This window comes from Scyliorhinus torazame, chromosome 1 (assembly GCF_047496885.1).
Source record: "Scyliorhinus torazame isolate Kashiwa2021f chromosome 1, sScyTor2.1, whole genome shotgun sequence".
Taxonomy (NCBI): Eukaryota; Metazoa; Chordata; class Chondrichthyes; order Carcharhiniformes; family Scyliorhinidae; genus Scyliorhinus; species Scyliorhinus torazame.
In genome coordinates, this window is record NC_092707.1 from 292947973 (window position 1) to 292965440 (window position 17468).

General features: G+C 50.3%; 1 protein-coding gene across 1 annotated transcript in view; it reads left to right on the plus strand.

Moving 5' to 3' along the window:
* The window catches only part of fndc1 (fibronectin type III domain containing 1), a 342477-nt gene that overhangs the window by 72873 nt on the left and 252136 nt on the right, over nt 1–17468 (plus strand). The window lies entirely within an intron of this gene.

Below are 17468 nucleotides of genomic sequence, written 5' to 3' on the forward strand. Positions count from 1 at the left end.
ATCCACCGTATATATTCCTCCAGTCTGGAAAAACAACAGTTCATCACTACTGTCTGTTTTCTTTCACACATCAACTTCACATCCATATTGAGACATTCCTTTTTAATCCATGGGCTTTATTTTTACTCACAATTCTGTTGTGTGGCATTTTATCAAGCATGTTTGAAAGTCCTCCCAGTCTATCACTTACCTTCATATTTCTGTAAACATTTCCTTCAAAGCAGGATTGAAGGTCGTGCCCAAATGCAGCAAACCTGGACCACATTTCAGACTTGCGCTGATAAGTGGCGCTGATAAGTGGCAAATATCATTTGCACCGCACAAGTACCAGGCAATGAATATCTCCAACAAGAGAGAATGGTAACCGTTGTCCCTTGACGTTCAATGGAATTACCATCACTGAATCCCCACAATTGAGATCCCGGGGGATACCATGGATCAGAAATTGAACTGGACTAGCCATATAAATACTGTGGCTACAACAGCAGGTCAGAAGCTGGGAAACTCTGTGGTAAGTAATGTGCTTTCTGACTCCCCAAAGCCCCTCCATCGTCTATAAGGCACAAGTCAGGATTATGACGAAATATTCTCCATTTCCCTGGCGGAGTGCAGCTCCAGTAACACACAAGAAGCTCGACACCGTCCAAGACAAAGCACCCTGCTTGATCGAGACCCCGTTCGCAACCTTAAACGTCCACTGCCTCCACCACCGACACACAATAGCAGCCGTGTGTACCATCTACAAGATGCACTGCAGCTACTCATCAAGGATCCATCAAAAACATCTTCCAAATCCATGATTTCTCAGGATAAGGGCTTACTTATGGCAGCACACAGGTTAGCACTGTTGCCTCCGATCACCAGAGGCCCGGGTTTGTTTCGGCCTTGTGTGACTCTGTAGAGTTTGTACGTTCTCACTGTGTCATTGTGGGTTTCCTCCGGGAGCTCTGGTTTCCTCCCACAGTCCAAAGATGTGCAGGTTAGGTGGGGTTACTGGGATAGAGTGGGGGAGTGAGCCTAGGTAGGGTGCTCTTTCAGAGGGTCAGTGCAGACTCGATAGGCTGAATGGCCTCCTTCTGCACTGTAGGGATTCTATGAATTCCTTAACTTGCGTACTCTATACCTCTATTCTTCTATGAAGGACAGTGGACACATGGGAACATCATCACCTGGAAGTCCCTCCAACCTACCCACCAACCTAACTTGGAAATATATTCCCCTTCTTCACTGTTGCTGGGTCAAAAGCATGCTGATCCATCCCTAACAGCATGGTGGGTGTACCTACACCTCAGGGACTGCAGCGGTTCAAGAAGGCAGCTCAACACCACCAAGGGTAATTAATAAAAATGGATCCTCACCAGCAATGCCCATGCCCCTTTAAAATAATTTTAATAAACTCTCTCACCTTGATAAGGCCCCAGCAGTGGATGCGATCATCCAAGGATACTGAGGGAAATGTGATTGGGAATTGTGGAGGCATTGGCCATAATTTTCCAATCTTCCTTAGACTCGGGTGTTGTCAGAGGACTGAAGAATTACAAATGTTACACCCTTTTCAAAAAATGGTGTAAAGATAGGTTTAGCAATTACATGCCAGTCAGATTAATCTTGGCGGTGGGAAATGATAATTTGGGGCAAAATTAATCGTTACTTGGGTGGAAGGGTTGAGATCGAGGGGGCACAGATTCAAGGTAATTGGCAAAATAAGCAATTGTTACCTGAAAAAGAAACTTTTTACACTGTGTGCAGTTTGCACATTCTTCCTGTGTCTGCGTGGGTTTCCTCCCACAGTCCAAAGATGTGCAGGTTAGGTGGGGTTACGGGGATGGGGCGGGTGGGCTGAGGTAGGGCGTTCTTTCGGAGTGTCGGTGCAGACTTGATGGGCCGAATGGCAGCCTCCTGCATTATAGGGCTTCTACAGATTCTGTAAGTCGTTAGGATCTGGAATGCACTGTCAGAGAATGTGGTGGAGGCAAGTTTAATCGGAACCTTCGATAGGGAATTGGATAGTTATCTGAAAAGGATGAATGCGCAGGGTTATGGGGAGAAACAGTGGTGTTGGCATGAGGTACTTTGCTCCTACCGAAAGCTGGCACAGACATGATGTGCCGAATGATTTTGTCCTGTGCTGTAACAGTTCCATGATTCTGATTCAACTTCATCTACTATTCTGTTATTGTTCTCGACATTTTTCTTTGAATTATCTAATTCACAGTTCTGTTCCTGTTGCCAATTCTCCATCAACACTGCACTTGGCAAATGTACCCTGGTAGAAGCCTGCACATGACTTTGTTTAACAGACTTTTAACGCACCACCATTGTCCACACCGTTTTCAAGGGTTGGTGGTCAGATTTCTGTGACTTGTCAAACCACGATGACTGGGACCACCTTGTCTCAACAGCCTTCTTCTGCCTTTGCAGACAATGAAATACAAAGTTGTCTTTTATCAGTTCTGCTATTGAGGACATTTTGGACCTCACTTTATCGGGTACCTCCTCCTGACCTTGTCATCATGGGTGGCCCTACCAGGAGAAAGGAACTCCTGACAGGATCGCTCAAAGGATAGGCCATTCCATTGCATCAGGGTGGAGATCCATGGAGAGATATTTCTACAGCGACTTCCTGAAGTGGGTAATAAAGGTGCTATTTCTCCTAGAGTGGGTAATGAAGATACTATTTCTCCTGGAAGCAATCCAGATATATTAATCCCTTGCAACAGCCTAACATTTGACCCTCCATAAATAATATAAGGAAAGCTGTGAGCATTGTGAAATGAAAAATAATTTGCATTTATATAATACTGGGCAAATTTTCAGGACCTGAAAACACTTAACAAATAATTTATTACATGTGAGTGTGGCTCAGTTGGATGTAGGATGTGTGAAAGATCGTTTTCCAACAAACCACTCTGGTGCGATTAGCAGGACTATCTCTGCTTTCTATGAATACAAACAGACCACACTTAATTTGAAATATGTTCCAGTTGCGTGCTCACAGTCATTGTCTGTCACTGTATGTGTACATGCAACTTTGTACAAATTGAAACCATCAAAACTGAGAAGCTCGTGCCAAATTGGACTCTTGGACAAAGTATATCAAAATATTTTTTAAATATCAGATGAGGTCCATTTAACACAGTGTGGTACGCTGTATTAATGACTCATTGCTATGTTATTGGCAATGTTTTTGACTTTGTGCATAAATTATTGAGATGTGGTGAACTGCATTGTTATGTCCACTGCTGAAGGTGGCTGGAAGTAAGGGTTGTCTGTAAACAATGGGCAGGATTCTCCGACCCCGGGTTGGAGAATCCCCGGGGGGCGGCGCGAATCCCGCCCCGACGCCGCTGTCGTATTCTCCGGCGCCGGTTTTCAGGCAGGGGGCGGGGTTTGCGCCATGCCGGTCGGGGGCCGACCCCGCAATTCTCTGGGCCCCAAAGGGCCGAGCAGTCGTCCGTTTTTGGCCAGTCCTGCCGGCGTGGGTTACACAGGACCTGGCAGCTAAGTCAGCTGGGGCGCTCCTCGGTGGGGCACCGGGGGATCTGACCTCGGAGGGGGGGGCACGGTTGCCTGGCCCGCGATCGGAGCCTGCCGATCTGAAGGCGGGCCTGTGCCGTGGGGGCACTCCTTCCTTCCGCGCCGGCCCCTGTAGGGCTCCGCCATGGCCGGCGCGGTGAAGAGACCCCCCCCGCGCATGCGCCAAAATACGCCGGCCGGTCTGAGCATGCGCGGAACCACGCCGCCGTTTACGCGCATGCGCGAGATCACGTTGGCCCTTCGGCGCATGCGCAAACTCACGCAGTCCCATCGGCGCCAGCTGGAGCAGCGCCAACCCCTCCGCCGTCCACCTAGCCCCCGGAAATGCGGAGAATTCCGGAGTGGTTGGCGCTGGTTCCCTCGCTGGCGTGGGGGACTTAGTTCCCAGAAGGAAGAATCCCGCTGAATATATCTTCAAAGCCAATGGGTGAATTTCAGTGAAACCTGTCTTGACCCAAGGAAGAACAGATTCCTCTTTGTGGCAAAGATGTGGATCTTGATCCTGGAAGTTTTTAAATGATCGTTAACATTGGGAGTAAAGGCCAGTTGACATTTTCTTTGGAATGTTGTGGTCAGATACTGTGGGGCAACTTGTCACAGCTGTCAATTACCTTTTATTCTCCTGTGGAATGTGGGTACTGCTGACTAAGCCAGCATTTATTCGCCATCCTGAACTACCCATGAGAAGTTGGGGGTGAGCTTCCTTCCTGAACCCTTGTGGTGTAGGTACGCCCATATTGCTGTTAGGGAGGGAATTCCAGGTTTTTGACCCAGCAACAGTGAAGGAACGGCGATATATTTCAAAGTCAGGATGGTGTGTGACTTGGAGGGTGTTATGTATCTGCTGGTTCTGCATCATGAGATGTGTAGTGACATCAGCAGAGTGCTTGTGCGGCCTTTGAGCAGAGCATCATCATGATTGTCTGAGCAACACCTTTAATAATCCTCTCATTGTGTTTTACAAGAACCCAGCGTGTCGGCACTTCCATACCTTTTCTTTTTGCAACAACGATGAAATATAACAGGAGAGAAAACTAAGGACGAGAATTGAGGCAGAAAAAGTGCGGGATTTTTGGCAACTAATTGTGGGACGGCATCAGGAGCAATGGAAGATTCTCGGGACCGGGCACGCGCTCACAGAGATGCCAGGCGAAGTACTGCTGCAAATGTGAAGGTTCAAAAAAAGTTTTTGACAGAAACTTTGAGTAAGAAGACCAATAGTAAGAGAAGACTTACTTGCGTTGAAGTGAGTGGGGTCTGGGCTGCAGTGACTGCGCACGTGGCAAACATGCACTGGCTGCGGGAAACCTAATGTGAGGTTCAACTGGGAAATAGTCACTCAATTAGTGGATTCAAAGAGCAACTTGCAATAACTTCTGAAGAAGTATGAGAAGGTGTTTTAATGATTCATTATGACTGGAGTTGAGCCACATCTAAAAACCAAGCCAGACGGCACACCAAAATGCCTCAAAAGCTCGAACCGTACCATATACCATCAAGCCTAAAGTGAAGAAGAGAAAGATTGGTAAGGACAGGAGTCATTGCACCTGTTGCTACAAGTGATTAGGCGACACCAATCAATCCTGAATTAAAACGGGATGGCTCAGTGAGAATTTGTGGAGATTTAAAAATTACTATTAACGCAGTTTTGTGCATAGATCATTATCCATTGCCGCGAATTGAATACTCGTTTGCTAGACTTTCTGGAGGACAGAAATTCAGTAAAATTGATCTCTCACAGGCATATCTGCAGATAAATGTGGCTGTCGAATCACAGCTACTGCTCACCATCATAACGAACAATGGTCTGTTTCATTAGAAAAGACTTCCTTTTGGAGTACCATCTGCGCCTGCTCTTTTTCAAAGATCCATGGATCAAATTCGAAGTGGATTGAATGGTGTTCAGTGTTATTTAGATGACATACTCATCACCGGTTCGAATAAACAGGAACACTTGGAGAATTTGACCATACCATCACTTTACCCTTTTTGACAGATCATCGACCTTTGATGACAATCTTCAAGCCATATAAAGGTATACTTTCTTTGGTAATTGGCAGATTGCAAAGATTTAAAAAATATATATATATATTTATTAAGAATTTTTCAACAACAACATTTTTCAACCTTACAAACAAACCCCTCCCCCCCCCCCCCCACCCGTAACAAAAAGAAAGAAAGCTCGCATAGCAAGACATGAACATGGCAAATCGATATAATACAGAGCTTTGTACATTGGATTACTCCCGTACATGTCCGTTTCCAGATCATTCATGTGCTTTCTTGCTCAAATGCCCCCCAAATAAACCTCCCTTCCCCCTCCCTCCCTCCCACCCCCCCTCCCCCCCCCCTCTGGGTTGCTGCTGCTGCTGTCCGACCTTCATCTAACGCTCCGCGAGATAGTCGAGGAACGGTTGCCACCGTCTGTAGAACCCCTGCGCAGACCCCCTCAAGGCAAACTTGATAAACCCTGCCATATCATTTATCCAGGCTTCCACGCTGGGGGGCTTCGCCTCTTTCCACATTAACAAGATCCTTTGCCGGGCTACTAGGGACGCAAAGGCCAGAATGCCGGCCTCTTTCGCCTCCTGCACTCCCGGCTCGTCCGCTACTCCAAATAATGCTAGCCCCCAACTTGGCTTAACCCGGACTTTCACCACCTTGGATATGGTTCTCGCCACCTCCTCCAAAACCCTTCCAGTGCCAGGCACGACCAAAACATATGGACATGGTTCGTCGGGCTTCCTGAGCACCTCCCACATCTGTCCTCCACCCCAAAGAATCTGCTCAGCCTCGTCCCCGCCATATGCGCTCTGTGAACAACCTTAAATTGTGTCAGGCTAAGCCTGGCACACGAGGAAGAGGAATTAGCCCTACTTAGGGCATCAGCCCACAGCCCCATCTCAATCTCCTCCCCCAGTTCCTCTCCCCATTTACCCTTCAGTTCCTCTATCAAAGCCTTCTTTCATCTCCTGGTATAGTGCCGACACCTTGCCCTCTCCGACCCATACACCCGAGATTACCCTGTCTTGAATCTCCTGTGCCAGGAGCAGCGGAAATTCCCTCACCTGTCACCTCACGAACGCCCTCACTTGCATGTACCTAAAAGCATTTCCCGGGCGTAGCCCAAACTTCTCCTCCAGTGCCCCTAGGCTCGCAAACGTCCCATCGCTGAACAGGTCCCCCATTCTTCTAATCCCTGCCCGATGCCAGCTCTGAAACCCCCCGTCCATCCTCCCTGGGAAAAACCAATGGTTACTCCTGATCGGGGACCACACCGAGGCTCCCACTGCACCCCTGTGCCGTCTCCACTGGCCCCAGATTTTTAGCGTTGCCGCCACCACCGGACTTGTCGGCGAGAGCGGCAGCGGTGTCGTCACCAGTACCCCCAGGCTCGTCCCTTTGCAGGACGCCATCTCCAACCTCTTCCATGCCGCCCCGCCCCCTCTCCCTCCATCACCCACTTACGGATCATTGCCACATTGGCTGCCCAGTAGTAGCCACCCAGATTCGGCAACGCCAACCCTCCTCTGTCCCTACTACGCTCCAGAAACCCCCTCCTTACCCTCGGGGTCTTATTCGCCCACACAAACCCCATAATGCTCCTGCCTACCCTCTTAAAAAAGGCCTTGGTGATCACAATTGGAAGGCACTGGAACACAAAAATAAACCTCGGGAGGACCACCATTTTGATCGACTGCACTCTACCCGCTAGCGTGAGCGGCAACATGTCCCATCGTTTGAAGTCCTCCTCCATCTGCTCCACCAGCCTCGTCAAATTAAGTTTATGTAGGGTCCCCCAACTCCTAGCTATTTGGATCCCCAAGTACCGAAAGCTCCTTTCCGCCCTCTTCAACGGTAGATCGTCTATTCCCCTTTCCTGGTCTCCTGACTGTACTACAAAGAGCTCACTCTTCCCTACATTGAGCTTATAGCCCGAGAAATCCCCAAACTCCCTTAGTATTTGCATGACCTCCACCATCCCCTCCACTGGATCCGCCACATACAACAACAGGTCGTCTGCGTAAAGCAACACTCGATGTTCCTCTCCCCCTCGAACCACCGCCCTCCATTTCCTAGACTCCCTTAATGTCATGGCCAAGGGTTCAATTGCTAATGCAAACAGCAGGGGGGACAGGGGGCACCCCTGCCTCGTCCCTCGGTACAGCCGAAAATACTCCGACCTCCGCCAATTCGTAACCACTCTCGCCACCGGGGCTCTATATAGGAGCTTAACCCAGCTAATAAACCCTCCCCCGAACCCAAACCACCGCAGCACTTCCCAGAGGTACTCCCACTCTACTCGGTCAAAGGCCTTCTCCGCGTCCATAGCTGCCACTATCTCCGCCTCTCCCTCCACCGATGGCATCATTATCACGTTTAGGAGCCTCCGCATATTGGTGTTTAGCTGCCTGCCCTTTACAAATCCCGTCTGGTCCTCGTGAATCAACCCCGGGACACAATCCTCGATCCTTGTAGCCAGCACTTTTGCCAGCAACTTAGCATCCACGTAGAGGAGCGAAATCGGCCTGTACGATCCACATTGCAGTGGGTCCTTATCCCGCTTCAGGATCAAAGAGATCGTCGCCTCAGACATTGTCGGGGGCAGGGTCCCTCCCTCCCTTGACTCATTAAAAGTCCTCACCAGCATCGGGGCTAACAGGTCTACGTACTTCCCATAGAACTCAACCGGGAACACATCCGGTCCCGGGGCCTTCCCTGCCTGCATGCTCCCCAGTCCTCTATTCAGCTCCTCCAACCCAATTGGTGCCCCCAAACCAGCCACCTCCTGCTCCTCCACCCTCGGGAACCTCAGTTGGTCCAAGAATCGTCGCATCCCGTCTTCCCCCGCTGGGGGCTGGGATCTGTACAGCTCCTCATAGAAGGCCTTGAATGCCTCATTTACTTACATCCGCACCGTAGTTCCCCTTCCATCCTTGACTCCACCTATCTCCCTCGCTGCCATCCTCTTCCGAAGCTCGTGTGCCAGCATCCGACTCGCCTTCTCCCCTTACTCATACGTCGCCCCCTGCGCTTTCCTCCACTGTGCCTCTGCCTTCCCTGTGGTCAACAGGTCGAACTCCGTCTGGAGATTTTGCCTTTCCCTGAGTAGTCCCTCTTCAGGGGCCTCTGCGTATCTCCTGTCCACTCTTAAAATCTCTCCCACTAACCTCTCCCTTTCCCTGCCCTCTCTCTTCTCCCTATGAGCCCTGATGGAGATTAACTCTCCCCTGACCACCTCCTTCAGCGCCTCCCATATTACCCCCACCGTTGTCGTTGGCCTCCAAATACCTTTCAATGCACCCCCTCACCGAATACTCCGCTCCCTCCACTTTCGGGATCAGCGCCCTGCCCAGAACAAAAAAATCTATCCGGGAGTAGGCCTTGTGCACGTGGGAGAAAAAAGAAAATTCCCTGGCCTGCGGCCTGGCAAATCATAGCAGCCGGCCTCTTTCCGGTCCTAGATCTGGAGCGATCCAGTGCTGGGTCCAACACCGTGTTGAAATCCCCACCCATTATCAAGCTTCCTACCTCCAGGTCCGGAATGCGCCCCAACATACGCTTCATGAATCCAGCATCGTCCCAGTTCGGGGCGTATACATTTACCAATACCACCCACGTCCCCTGCAACCTACCGCTCACCATCACATATCGGCCTCCCTTGTCCACTACCATATTCTTCGTCTCAAACGACACCCGCTTCCCCACCAATATTGCCACCCATCTGTTCTTCGCATCCAGCCCCGAATGGAACACCTGTCCTCCCCATCCCCTTCTTAACCTGACCTGGTCTGCTACCTTCAAATGTGTCTCCTGAAGCATGACCACGTCTGCCTTCAGTCCCTTTAAGTGCGCGAACACTCGGGCCCTCTTTACCAGCCCATTCAGGCCCCTCATATTCCACGTTATCAGCCAGATTGGGCCCCCCCCCCCGCCCCCCCCTGTCGACTAGCCATCACCTTCTCTAGGCCAGTCCCGTGCCCGCGCCACCCTCACCCTCCAGTCCCCCAGAGCAGCAACCCTATTTTCCACCCCCCCCCCCCCCCCCGCTAGACCCCAGTCTAGCTCTTTTGCTCCCCCCATAGCACTCCCGTAAATCAGCTGACCCCGGCTTCCCCGCCGTTGCATTGACCCCCCCCCCCCCCCCCCCCCCCCCCCGGTGTGGGAATCTCCCCTTCCCTAGCGCGGGAAAAAGCCTGCGCTTTCCTGAACTAGCCCCGCCCCCTCTGGCGCAGCTCCTGTCGCAGCCTTATCTCATTTCCCCCATCCCCGGGCCTCCCCTCCCTCCAGCATCGGCACCCACATCCCCATCCATCACCCAACCCGTGGAACATTTCCTACGCGTGATTAAAACCCTGTGTACAACAAACATCCAACATCCCCCCCACCCCCACCCCCACAAACCCTCAGTTTGAGTCCAACTTTTCAGTCTGGATAAAGGTCCAAGCCTCCTCAGGCGTTTCAAAGTAATGGCGTTGATCCTGGAATGTGACCCACAATCGCGCTGGCTGCAGCATTCCGAATCACACTCCCTTCCGATGCAGCACCACCTTGGCCCGGTTAAAACCAGCTCTCTTCTTTGCCACCTCCGCGCTCCAGTCCGGGTAGATTCGGATCTCCGCATTCTCCCAGCTGCTGCTCTGCTCTTTCTTGGCCCATCTCAAGACCCTCTCTCTGTCCGTGAAACGGTGAAACCTCACCACAATCGCTCGTTGGCTTTGGGCCTCCTCGCCAACACCCGATGTGCCCCATCCAGCTCCAGAGGCCTCGGAGGGGCCTACGCACCCATCAGCGACTCGAGCATCGTGCTCGCATATGCCCCGGCATTGGCCCCCTCCACTCCTTCAGGGAGACCCAGGATCCGAAGATTCTTTCGCCTCGACCTGTTCTCCAGGTCCTCGAATCTTTCCGCCCACCTTTTGTGCAGCGCCTCTTGCCTCTCCAACTTCACCGACAGGCCCAAGATCTCATTCTCGTTCCCTTCGACTTTTTCCTGCATCTCCGGATCTTTACCTCGTGGGCCTTCTGGGTCATCCCTAATCCTTCGATCGCCGACAGCATTGGCACCAGCATCTCTTTCCACAGCTCCTCAAAACAGCGCTTGATAACCTCTTGCAGCTCCGGCCCACATTCCTCTTTATCTCCGGCCGCCGCCATCTTGTTTTTTCCCCCTCGCTTCCCTCGCTGCTCCAAAGCCGTTTTTTTTGCCGTTTCACTTCTTGTCCGGTCCATGTACTGTGAAGGGGGACCTTGCTCTCACCTTCCCACACGGGACGTCTTCGAAAAATTTCCGTTGGGGCTCCTCTGGAGAACCCAAAAGTCTGACATCGCGGGAGCTGCCGAAACGTGCGGCTTAGCTCCGCATCGCCGCAACCGGAAGTCGGCAGATTGCAAAGATGGTCATTGATACTGCCAACATACACTTAATGATATCCAATATCGCAAGTCCGAGTAGCATTGAAAAACTAGAGGAAATATTTGGAATGCTGGAGCAGATTGTCAGTGATAATGGTAAGCAGTTTACTTGGAAGGAGTTTGAGGACAACTTGAAAGGGGACGGTATACATCATATTAAGTCAGCTCCATGTTATCCAGCAACGAATGGATTGGCTGAATTTTGTGCAATCATTAAAGCATTCTATCACAGCCTTGAAGGACCAAGGGACATTATCAAGAAGAGTAAACACATTTCTAATATTTATCGGAACACTGTACATGGTACCAAGCAAAGTTCACCGGCAATGCTGTTGTTTAAGAGGAAACTATGAACAGTTTGATTTGTTAACTCCACCTGATACTTCAGAGATTGTCCAACAATAACAAGCACAAATTACTAGGAGGGAGAAAATCTCTTAAAAGCGAGTATTCAATCAGGGAGAGTGTGCTAGCTAAGACACCACCAATGAGAATAGGGTACCAGCTAAGTTGCTAGCAATATCTTACACCATACAGACTGATGATGAAAGAGTTTGGCAACATCATGTTGATCAGTGAGAAGTGAGTTTGCAGAAACTTATCGAGTTTCTACCTTTAGAAGATCTAGAGAGCTATATATTTTGAATGGAGACCAGAGACAGTAATGAGTTCAGATTCTGTTTCCGAGAAATTTTCAATAACTCTCGTCCCAGATACTGAAATAACTACTCAAGAAGTACCTACAGAAAGGAAAGAGTACACTTCTGAGATCACAAGCAGCTGAGTTCAAGAATGCCAAAGGAATAGGCATCCAAGGCAGAGACTGTATTACGGAATATAGATATATGGAAATAATATATCAGAGACTCTGTTGTATAAATGTCAATCATTGTTATTGCACTGATGAAGTAAAGAGGGAATACATTTTGCTGGTTTTGCATCACGGGATGTGTAGTGACGTCGGTAGAGTGTGGGCTTTGAGCAGATCACCATCTTGATTGTTTTGAGCAAAACCCTTAATAAACTTCTCATTGTGTTTTACAAGAATCCAGAGTGTGGACATCTCCATGCCTTTTCTCTTTGCGGTAACAAAATAATACAAGTCATAGAATCCTTATTGTGAAGATGGAAGCCATTCAGCCCATCGGGTCTGCATTAACGTTCCAAAGGAGCATTGTGTCTAGGCCCACATTCCCACCCTTTCCCAAAGAACCTTTTGGGCACTAAGGGGCAATTTAATAATAATAATCTTTAGTCACAAGTAGGTTTACATTAACACTGCAATGAAGTTACTGTGCCACATTCTAGTCGCCACATTCCGACGCCTGTTCGGGTACACTGAGGGAGAATTCAGAATGTCCAAACTACCTAGCAGCATATCTTTCGGGACTAGTGGGAGGAAACCGGAGCACCCAGAGGAAACCTACACAGACATGGGGAGAGCGCACAGACTCCACAAAGACAGTGACCCAAGTGGGAATCGAACCTGGGACCCTGGCGCTGTGAAGCAACATTGCTAACCATTGTGCTATCGTGCCACCCACGGCCAATCCACCTAACCGGCACATCTTTGGATTGTGGGAGGAAACCAGAGCACCCGGAGGAAACCCATGCAGACATGGGGAGAAATTTAAAACTCCACACAGAGTCACACAAGGTCAGAATTGAACCCGAGTCCCTGGCGCTATGAGGCAGCAGTGCTAACCACTGAGCGTCCATGAGCAGTTTATTGCTGAGCAAATGCCACACGATAGCACTATTGATGGCCTCCTCCATCACTTTACTGATGATTAAGAGTAGACTGGAGTGGCGCGGTGGCACAGTGGTTAGCACTTCTGTCTTGCAGTGTCAGGGGCCTGGGTTCGATTCTGACCTCGGTGGGTGACTGTGTGGAGTTTGCACATTCTCTCCGTGTCTGCGTGGGTTTCCTCCAGGTGCTCCGATTTCCTTCCACAGTCCAAAGATGTGCAGGTTAGGTTGATTGGCCATGCTAAATTGTCACTTAGTGTGCAAAGGTTAGTTAGGGTTACGGGGATGGTGCAAAGGGTTGATCTGAGGTAGCGTGCTCTTTCGGAGTGTCGGTGCAGACTCGATGGGCTGAATGGCCTCCTTCTGAATTGTAGGGATTCTATGATTCTGTGTTTCTATGGTGGGGTGGTAATTGGCTGGGTTGAATTTGTCCTGTCTCTCGTGTGCAGGACATACCTCGACAATTTTCCACATTGCCGGGCAGATGCCAGTGTTGTAGCTGTACTGGAACAGCTTAGCTAGGAGTGTGACAAGTTCGGGAGCACAAGTCTTCAGTATTGTTATCAGAATATTGTCAGGGACTAAAGCCTTTGTAGTATCCACTGCCTTCAATCATTTCTTGCTATCATGTGGAGTGACATCACGTGGAGTGAATTGAATTGGCTGAAGACTGACATCTGTGATGCTGGGAAACTCCGGAGGAGGCCAAGATGGCCGACATGGATCAACCACTCGGCACTTCTGGCTGAAGATTGTTGCGAATGCTTCAATCTTGTCTTTTCACTGATGTGTTGGGATCCTCCACCATTGAGGATTGGGATATTTGTGGAGCCTCCTCCTCCAGTGAGTTTAATTGTCCGCCACCATTCACGGTAAATCTAATCCATTGGATCGCTTAGCTATGTCTATTACTTGCTACTTATGCTGTTTGGCACACAAGCAGTCCTGTGTTATAACTTCACCAGGTTGGCACCTCGCTTTTAGGTATGCTTGGTGTTGCTCCTGACAATGCCCTCTTGCCGCTTCATTGAACCAACTGATCCCCTGGCTTGATGGTAATAGCAGAGTGGAGGATATACTGGTCTATGAGATTACAGGTTATGGTTGAGTATAATTCTACTGCTGCTGATGGCCCACAGTGCCTCATTGATGTCAGTCTTGAGTTGCTTGATTTGTTCAAAGTCTATTCCATTTAGCATGGGGGCAGTGCCATGCAACACAATGTGAAGACGAGACTGCCTCCACGAGGATTGTGCAGTGGTCACTCCTATCAATACTGTCATGGACAGATGTATCTATCGCAGGTAAATTGGTGAGGACAAGGTTCAATAGGCTTTTCACTCTTGTTTGCTCCCTCACCAACTGCCGAGCAGCTATGGCCTTTTAGAATTCTGCCAACTTTGATTGCGGCCCCTCTCCCGCTCTCCCTGAGGACGTTTTCAGGAAATCTGGTGGTGGCGGCTACGCTAAAAATATGGAGGCAATTACGGCAGCACGTTAAAGCGGGGAGTGGGTAGAGTATGATGCCGATCAGGAACAGCCATATGTTTGAGCCGACTAGGGTGGATGCCAGGTTTAGGGGATGGGAGGATGAGGAGGTGACAGTAATGGGGGATTTGTTCCTGGGGGACGGTTTGCGAGTTTGGGGAGTTAATGGAGAAGTACGGGCTTGTGCAGTCAGTGGCTTTCAGGCACTTGCGAGTCCGGAATTTGTGAGGGTTATTCCGGTTTTCCAGTTGCGCCGCCCACGTTGTTGGTGGAGTGGAGGTCAGTTTCTCCACCCAGTGCCTCGGTGTGGCTAGGGGACCTTCGGGTTGTTTTGTGTTTGGAGAAAGTCCAATACCCGTTGAGGGGTCGATTGGGAGGTTCTATATACGATGGCAACCATTTGTTATGTATTTTAAAGAGCTGGGTCACTGCCAGCTGTCAGTGGGGGGGGGGGGGGGGGGGGGGGGAGGTAGGGGGTTAGGGGGTTTCGGGGGCTGTTCTTGTTTTTGTGTTATGTTTTTGTATTTGCATATAAATTTTAAAATGCAATAAAAATACTTACCAAAAAAAAAGAACTTGGTCGGTAGTGGTGCTACTAAGCCAAAATCGGTGGTGGACATGGAAGTCCCCTCGCCAAAATACATTTCATGTCCTAGTCACCCTCAGTGCTCCTTCCGAGTAGTGTTCGACATGGAGGCAAATTGATTCGTCATCTGAGGGGAGAAGCCCACGTTTGACCTGATGCTATGTGATTCCATGGGGTCAGGAATTGATGGTGAGAATTCCTGAGCCATTCCATCCCTTTAACTGCCCCACCCTTTACCCACAATCAAGACAGACAAACACACTGGGGGGGGGGGGTGAAAATAGTGTGGATTAAGGTCAAAAGATAGTGGGCGCAATTCTCCACTCCCACGCCGGTTGGGAGAATCGCCTGGGCTGCCAAAATTTCCGGGGACGCCGGTCCGACGCCCTCCCGTGATTCTCCCAAGCGGGGGGAACGGCCCGGTCGAGTTTCGCGGGCCGCAGGCCAGAGAATCGCCGGAGACACCCAAAATGGCGATTCTCCGGCACCCCCCGCTATTCTGAGGCCCGGATGGGCCGAGCGGCCAGGCCAAAACGGCGGGTTCCCCCCAGCGCCGTCCACACCTGGTCGCTAGAGTTGTGGGCGGTGCGTGAACGCTGGGGGGGGGGCGGCCTGTGGGGGGGCGAGTGCGGATCCTGCACCGGGGGGTACCTTAAATGTGGGGTGGCCCGCGATCGGTGCCCACCGATCGTCGGGCCGTCCTCTCTGAAGGAGGACCTCCTTCCTTCCGCGGCCCCGCAAGAATCCGTCCGCCATCTTATTGCGGGGCGGACTTAGAGCGGACGGCAACTACGCATGCGTGGGTTGGCACCGGCCAACCCGCGCATGCGCGGATGACGCCCGTTATGCGGCGCCGGCCGCGTCATCTATGCGGCGCTGCTTTTACGCGGGTGACAAGGCCTGGCGTGGGTAGATGACGCGGCTCCGATACTGGCCCATTGTCAGGGCCTGAATCGGTCGGGACCGGGGCCGTTCCGCGCCGTTGTGAACCTCGACGGCGTTCATGACGGCCCGGCCATTTCGGCGTGGGAGTGGAGAATCCCGCCCACTGTCTTTCCTTAATATAGTGGTTTTTTAGCATACTTTCATCACAGCCAGCTTGTAGATTGAAGTCCTTGATTTGCAGCCTGCAATGATCTTCCCTGGTTCGAATATTATTCACAGCTTTTCCTGGAGATGCACCTCTCCTTCATGTCAAACTCTGCTTTCAGTTCATGGTTTATTTCCAGGTCTCTGTCTTTCCTCAACTCAGTCCTACGTGGTCTACCTCATATGTTGAGTCTGTTCCCTGATTCTAGATTCCTCAACCAGAGAACACATCCTCCCTGCATCTAGTCTGTCCAGCCCTTTCTGGAAAGCAAGTTGGTCGGTTTACACCAGTCTTTTTTGCAGAGAGCTTGGTTGGTTCTAGGCTCTGCTGGCACAGCCTGTGATGGTTCTCCAGTCCACAGATTTATTCAGGTTCCCTGCCAGTTCAGAAACACAGCCTTTCTGAAGAGAAACAGGGAAGGGAGAGAACGGCAGTCTTTACTCTGAGATGCCAGAAGTCAAACTGAAACCGAAACTCAACCCTTGAAGCTCTGAAACCTTCCAGTGGGGTCAGATCCAATCACCACCTGTTACCAGGCAGAGCACAAAGAACAAAGAAATGTACAGCACAGGAACAGGCCCGTCGGCCCTCCAAGCCCGTGCCGACCATGCTGCCCGACTAAACTACAATCTTCTACACTTCCTGGGTCCGTATCCCTCTATTCCCATCCTATTCATGTATTTGTCAAGATGCCCCTTAAATGTCCCTATCGTCCCTGTTTCCACCACCTCCTCCGGTAGCGAGTTCCAGGCACCCACTACCCTCTGCGTAAAAAACTTGCCTCGTACATCTACTCTAAACCTTGCCCCTCTCACCTTAAACTTATGCCCCCTAGTAATTGACCCCTCGACCCTGGGGAAAAGTCTCTGACTATCCACTCTGTCTATGCCCCTCATAATTTTGTAGACCTCTATCAGGTCGCCCCTCAACCTCCTTCGTTCCAGTGAGAACAAACCGAGTTTATTCAACCGCTCCTCATAGCTAATGCCCTCCATACCAGGCAACATTCTGGTAAATCTCTTCTGCACCCTCTCTAAAGCCTCCACATCCTTCTGGTAGTGTGGCGACCAGAATTGAACACTATACTCCAAGTGTGGCCTAACTTGTCAGCCAGTCTAAAACAGCACAGCCTTCTGGGTCCTTCTATTTGAATTAAAGGCACAGGCTGCCTTAAAGACACGTGTCCACAAATCACCCATGCATCAAAAATGATCTGATTGAAATGTATAAAATCCTAAAAGGGCTGGACAGACTAGACACAGGGACGACATGTCCTCTGGTTGAGAAATCTAGAACCAGGGGACAGACTCAAAGTATGAGGTAGACCACTTAGGACTGAGATGAGGAAAAGTTTCTTCACTGATAGAGTAGTGAACCTGTAAAATTCTCTACAACAGAAGGCTGCGGAGGCCATGTCATTGAATGTATTCAAGAAAGAGATTGATTTTTTTTGAGATCTGAATGGCATCAAGAGGTATGGGGAGAAAGCGGGAATGGCATTGGGATTGAGGATCAGCGATGGTCATGTTAAATGCAGGCAGGCTTGAAGGGCCGAATGGCCTACTCCTAGTTTCTAAAAGACGTTAGTGACCCAAATGGGGT